The 7,535-nt window shown below is 29.7% G+C and overlaps 1 long non-coding RNA gene across 1 annotated transcript in view; it reads right to left on the bottom strand.

The window, feature by feature from the left end:
- Positions 1–3,638: 3,638 nt before the first annotated feature.
- The window catches only part of LOC106678065 (uncharacterized), an 8,157-nt gene continuing 4,260 nt past the window's right edge, over positions 3,639–7,535 (bottom strand). The window contains exon 3 of the long non-coding RNA XR_001342694.2: positions 3,639–3,799. This is a non-coding gene — a long non-coding RNA (uncharacterized lncRNA). The remainder of the gene's footprint in view (positions 3,800–7,535) is intronic.

Genomic DNA, 7,535 nt, shown 5'->3' with positions numbered 1-7,535 from the left:
TATATTTGCCGTTCCTGAGATATAGTTTTTCATAACACTAAAGTTTTGTCGGAACTACTAGAAATTAAAATTTTGTGAATTTATTTTGGCGAATACTGTAACTGCTATTCCAACGAAGATGAACGTCATAAACTACTTTGTAATACATTATTAGCTTCAATTTTAGAGCTTATATTTATATTTTAGATCTATATATCTAATAGTTTCAGAGGTCAAGTTTTCATAAACCAAAAGTTTTGAACTAAAAACTTTATATCTACTTGTGGATTTATTTTGGTAAACTTCTATAGCTACGAAAATATTAATTATGTAATACTTTATAGAACATTCAATTTGCTTTTATCTGATTGGTAATAGATATCTGTATAATTATTCCCCAAATATTATTTTAAAAAATTTAGAGATTTTAGAAGGATAAGCCTGAGGCCAGTGTCCCAAGCATTAACCGCCTCAACCAAAATTGTACGATGCAACTTTCCCCTTCAACTGTTCAAATTTCCTCTGCTGCCGCCTTATAATTAGTCCTTTTCTCCAGCAAGTCCTCTGGAGGCCGTGATTCACGATTTTTTTACTAAAGTCATTATCAGGGAAATTTATGAGTTCGAGTTAAGTCAGAAATGATCCGGGAACCTGACTGAATAAATTATATTAGTGAGCGTTAACAGAAATAGACGAATGGGAATTACATGATATTCCGTAAAAATAAAATACATCTACATATTAACTGAATAGTAATAAGGGTATAAATGTTTGAAAAGACGAAATAAAAGTTATAAAAAAAATATAATAGTAATAAATAAGAAAAATCTCTAGTTTCATCCATTTTTTTATATATACAGGACCGTATCAAAGAATAAAATTGCCCTTGAATACGAACAAATCTGCCTGACTTAGTAAGAACGCATTGTTCATCACTTCAATTGAAATAACTTTTTATTTATTCAAATTCAGTAAATGTGATAATTTGATTTGTTTATTAGAAATGCAATAACTTTTTTACTTTTTTTTTAAAAAGTGCAGTAATCATATATCACTTACTTAATACGCAAGCAAATGCAGTTATTGCGTTGTAACAATGAAAATAATTTAAATCAGTTGATTAAACAAGTTACTTTGTAGTAAGTTTATTATGAAATCAGACAGTGTTATCTATAAGTTAATATATTATATATCTATTAAGTTTTTAATCTTTTTGTAAAATTTATTTATTGACATTTACAACTTTATTAAAATATCCACCAGTAAATTTTATGTATACAACGGTATACACCAAATACGGTAACATTGGTGTATATAGACATTTGGAGAATCTACTTATTGATAGAACTCCAATAACATTTCTAAAAAAAAAAGTTCTCGTGGCATCTTCTTTTCAGACGCCTAGGAGGATTATCGGAATAAAGGAGAACCCAGGTTAGAAACAAGTGGGTTTGGGTTAAGAAGTTTATCATGGAAGGATTAGTATCTGGTTCTTGCCAAATCTGAAATATATGGAATATTGAGGTCCTAATAGATGACTTGATTGACAAAGTAATGAGCATTAAGGATATTATGAAGGAAGTTTAGTGGAGTCCCAAAGCTCAACAACGTAAGTCCATATGGATCTTATTATAGTCATATGAATGAGTCTTTTGTAATTAATTGGAACTTTAGACCGTTTGTCGAGTAAGTGTTGTGACAGTCTGAATTACGAGCAGTTTCCTGTCATTTGTAGTCCTAGGTAACAGAGAATCAAAATAGACTAAACACAGCATGAACTTGTAGAAAAAAGATAAGTTAATAATATAAAATCTTGCCAAATATGTACAGCGTTTTTAAAATTAAGTTAGGAAACTAGGAAAATTAAACCAAAAGTAACTAGTTTTGTTTTGTTTGTTTTATTTATTAAATGATGTAGTTGATGCAATTTATTCACTTGGAAAAAAACAATGATTGGTTTAATGAAAAATTTAGATTTATAAATTTTAATTTATAATGAAATTAATAATCGTCTAAGAATATTCTCTCCAAAACATCCTCATGTCAGATAGTGCGTTTTTAACAAATAAGGCGGAATTTTGAATATTTATTCTATGTAAAATATATTGTATTAACGCTGTAATAAAACAGACGTAGAGGTATCCTTTTATAGTATGCCAAAAAAGCAGTATTATCAACATTAAACGTAAACATATAAAAAGGATTACAATTGAAAAATTTTGACAAAATTGTTGATGATATTTTGATAACTTTATAATACTTTTTAGGTGGTGGATAACCTAATGGGTAAGATACTACACTCAAAACGTCTGAGTAGGATTCAAGTCTGGCTGAGAACATATAATTTATTTTCTTTTAAATCAGAAGTGGAGTGACTCAGGATTAATAAACTTTCCAGGAATTTAGCCTCTATGATATGGGCTCCAAAGGAATGAACCAGGGAACAAAGTTCATCATATTGCTATTGGTATACCTCCTAACATAAAACTGGATTCTTCATTGGCAGAAACTTCATTGGCTGCTGTGGTAAAGGCTATAATCATCTATGTTGTTTCTTAATAATTAAATAAAAAACCGACAAGACATATTAGAAGAAAATTTTTCATAGGTTTCTAATTTATGCTAATACACACCGAAATATGCAGCTGACAAAAGTAGGCGGCCTGAGGTGTGTATGACAAATAACAAGAGATTTCGCAAGGTCCATGAGGAACAGCCGATATTATCTAAGAAATTATTTCAAATTGTATACCGATAACGTTTCCTCGAAATTAACCAACGCTACCCCACATATCTCTGTCAGCTGTGAAATGTGACAGCCCCCAGGGCGCGTAACATCTCGTAACTGTGCCATTGTGCTAAGCAGCCCAAGTATATCTTGTCCCAAAAGCGGAAACTGGGACCCCCGTCTGCCCAGTTTTGACAGAACCAGTCGGAGGACTTCCGAAATCTATTCCCCGCCACGGCTTTCTAAATCCCATCTAATTATCCAACTCATTCCAAAGTGGTGAAGACAGTGCAATTAATGCACTTTGTGTTATATAACATTTTGTTTTTCTGAGATTGACATCTTTTATTCAATCATTTTATATTAAAGTAAGAGTATCATTTACGAGCAAAACATATAGTGCAGAATAGCTTTTAAATATAAAAATACCAAGAAATGGTCCAGAAGCGGTGTCCATTTATCTTTCTAAATAAATCAAAATACTTATTTATTTTCTTACTTACTATTTTGTATTTAATTAATTTAGAAGCTCACATAGAATTAGCCAAGCCCTAACTAAATAAATATTTTCAACTATAAAGCTAGATATTGCCAGATTCCAAAAGAAATATTTATTCTTAACATAATAATAAATCAATATCATAATGAATAATAAACGAATTTAAATAAATATTTATAAATATAAATTTAAACATTTTCAATTAACTATAAAGCTAACTATTGACAAATTCAAAAAGAAATATTTAATAATTACATCTAATCTTTATAGACAAATCAGATTCGGAAATAGAAAAAAAATTAACAATTTTTTTTTTGTAAAGATAAAATAAATCACACAAAATCAAAGAAAAAGTAGGAAAAAGTACATTAAGATATATTCTATACTATCAATGATTAATTGTTGTCTGTAAAAGTAGTTGCGTTCAAACAATTCTTTATATATCTGGAATAGTCTCTCTTGCCAACTACGTGGTATGATTTTTACTAAACTATCAAAATATTTGATAGCTGCATTCAGAAAACTGGAAAGCAGTAACCCACAACAGACAGGCGTGGGAAAGGCAGGTTTGGGCGGCCAAAGATCTTCAAGGTCTGTAAAATAAAAAAAAGTTTAGTAAAAATAGCTTGAAATTTCGTATAAAAATAGATTTTGTTTAAAAAATGTTTGAAAACACCAAGACACATTTTTCTAATAGGGGAGATTTATCAAGATAGCCACCATATATTTTTATGTTTATCACATTGGTGTGTGATCTTCATTGGAACATACAATGTGTTTTGTTTAAAGTTCTTCTGTTCAATCTTTCCTGAGATAGCCGATTTCTTTTTGGTTTATCATAAAACGAGAAATCGATTTTTTGAGAAATTATTTAATTTAGGAACCAACCCATTTTTGAGTTACGCCTAACCCACGTTATAAAAGTATTAAGAAATAAGCAACCAAAACGTAAACATTTTTGACATACCAGCATTTTTTTTTATCAATGAACTGTTAATAATAAAAGAAAATTTGTAATGAAAAGTTCTGGAAATTATTATAGAAAAAATTGTTGAAAATTATTTAATAATGGTGTATGTTTGTTCATATTGTTTTAATGGCACAGCAAATTTCAATAAATGATTTTATAAGATTATGAAATTGATAAGGTTTTTCTGTCACAATTCACCAAAATAATCATAGTTTCTTTTTTTTTCTTTTTTTTTTTGTTATTAATACCGTGTTAATACCCAAATAAAAACCAGCAGAAAATATTCAGTTTATTTAACTACTGTTTAAAAATTAGCAAGTTGACTGAAATAATTATAATGATGAAAGATAGTTGACCGTGCATGAATTATATGAGGAGAATATTGTTGGGGGGGATGCTATCAAAATATGACATAAATAAGTTGAAATAACTTATTTAATCGGGCCAACGTTTCGGCCATAATTTCTAGCCTTCATCAGGGCTAAGTACAAAGAACAAGATAACAACCAATAAATACAAAAAATAAAATATAAACAGAATGACATTAAGTAAATAATTGTACAGAATGAAATTAATAAAATTAAATTGATGGAAGAAGTGTTTATATTTTATTTTTTGTATTCAATAGTTGTTATCTTGTTCATTGTTCTTAGCCCTGATGAAGGCTAGAAATTCAGGCCGAAACGTTGGCACGATTAAATAAATAATTTCAACTCATTTGAGTTATATCTTGACCGCACCTCCCAACAATCTTCCCCTAATATAAAATAATTTTAATTTACTCGAGCTATTGGTATTCAATCACTCAAGACTTTGAATACAAAAATATCCACACTATAGAAATTAAAAAAAAAAAAGTTGTATTTTTGAAGACTGTTATCAAATCGTCACATAGCTCTAATCTAAAATATTTAATCATTTAAGAGAAAGAAATATTATTTGAAAAAGAAGATGGCAACAAAAAATTTTTTTAAGTCATCAGACATGTTCAGCTAAAAGTATGACATTAATAAAGATAATAAATTGATATACAAACAATGCCAGTCAAACGTATATTGTATATCAGTTGTATAAAAACTCTATCACGATGATACTTTTGCATTTCAAATATAATTTTTTTTTTTTATTTTACTGCCAATTTATTAAACATGTCAATTATTTAGATCTAATTATGAATTTAAATGGCAAATAAAAGTTAATACAATTTTTTCGTTTATTTTTATCATATATTAATTATTTATGACCAATATTTTGGTATTGAAACTATTAAAAGTGAGTTAAAATACTATTTATTACAAGGTTAAGGGCTTGAGTTAATTTTTAATTTAATACATTTTTTTAAACGTCTAGGACCCCTTAGATTACACTTAATCTAATATTGTAATCCTGATTTTTAATTCTACTCCACCAGTATATTTTAGTTTTTTTAATTATTTCCCTATACAATTGTCTTATTGTAAGCCATTTTATTTTATTTTATTAATTACTTTTTTATTTATGTACTATTTTTGGTGCTACTAACTCAACCCGGGTTCAAATGTGGCAGATAATTATTTTCTCTTTCACTGTTATTACAGGTACCCTTGGGGTCCACCCAATCTCATGAAGTGGGTACTATTAATTGGGTAAAAATCTGACGGACGAATGTGGTTCTGCCCAAATCACCCCTTGCACAACCGTTGGTCTTGTAACAAACAACTTACTAAGTGCTGCTCCCACTGACCCTTCATGAGTTGTAGGAATTCACAGTTAAATTTTATTTTCTACTTTTTTTGTATTCATTTCACTATATTCCAATAACATTGTATTATTTGAAGTCATTGAATGTACTTTTTTTTTATTAAGGATTCATTAAAAAACCATTGTAGTTTCGTCCTGTTTATTCTAAAATGTAACGAATTTTCTCAAAAATTTAATGTTGTTCTATACTTTTGTCCGGGAGTGTGTATATAAAATAAAATAATATAAAATTACTCACTAATCATCACGTTTCCTCTACCTTAAGTAGTTTAGGAAGTAATCAAATGGTCCAATTTTGAACTTTTAAAAATTTCTCCTTTCTACTTTTACAAGCATTAATTTTTCCCTTGATGAAGACGGGTTACCAAAAAGGAAATGTGCAAAATATTCACCTATTTCCGTTCGAAAAGAGCTTCGTTATTAAGCCGCGGTAACTCTAATAAGCCTTACGACACAGGCCCAGTTTCACTTCTCACTAATTACTAAATAAAAGCCCCCGTCCCCGAAAGCGAGATGTCTTTCTAAACAGGAGCGTTGTGGGAACGAACTCGGACTAATGCCCTATTGTACCCTAGACAGAAGCTAATCGACACTTCTCAGGCCGAGGTTTTGAAATAGATCTCTTGGTTCTGGAGATATTCCATCTTTGCGAGTGACATTGGCAATGAAACAGAGGATCTGTGGCAACCCATTTTCGGCAGCTGTGTAGCCGAGCGTTTCCAAACCATATCCTGTCTCATGGCCTTACGCAACGCGGGCCAGCTCTGATTTTTATGGCCGTAGTGAAAACGAATAATGGGCTCACTTTCCATTTTTTGTGTGTGTGTAATTTAATATGATGGTCATTTTATAGGGTCTCAGTTCCGAAACGATACCAAATCGTGTAATATCTTGTTTTTTCAGTACTTTCACTGGCCTCTCATAGATACTATATATGTTGATTTATAACAGAATTGGAATATCACATACTACGGTTTGGTCATCTTTCAACATATCAATGTTGTAATTTTTTTTTTAATTATATTCAAACAAGTTGTTTTTTCAATCATTTGCTACTGAGCGAAATTAATCAGAGTCAAGTAATTGCAATTAAATTAACATTCTAATTACGGTAATTTGACATTTCAGAAATTAAATTTAACCACAACTAATTTTAATTGGTGATTTAAAACCTTCATTCAAATATATAAAGATTAATAACTGAATCAAATTGTACTATATTTTTATCGAATAATATTATTACTTTTTTTATACATGTCATGACCTAGAGACATATGTGTGTATAACACAAAAATAAATAATCTTAACCCCTTAGTTTCTAATCTTGCATCCTCTTCCATTCCTGACAATCCTCCGAGGCGCCTGAAAAGAAGATGGACCAGCTAATGTAAAATGTCATTAGAGTGCTACCAGTGAGTAGTTTCTGTACACGCCTGTAACACTCCAATTTAACTTAGATCAGATTTACTAAATGTATTATAATGTACAGTTGTAAATAGCAATAAATAAATATTAAAAAAAAATGATTTATAGTTGTTTGGACAATAAGTTTGTGTTTTGAAAAACATTATTTCAGAAACCATGGGAGGACGTACGGATGTCTGTCAGCACTCAAATTA

This window comes from Halyomorpha halys, unplaced genomic scaffold, assembly GCF_000696795.3.
Source record: "Halyomorpha halys isolate HHAL.00 unplaced genomic scaffold, Hhal_1.1 Scaffold121.1, whole genome shotgun sequence".
Classification (NCBI taxonomy): Eukaryota; Metazoa; Arthropoda; class Insecta; order Hemiptera; family Pentatomidae; genus Halyomorpha; species Halyomorpha halys.
This window is presented reverse-complemented; position numbering and strand designations above follow the sequence as displayed.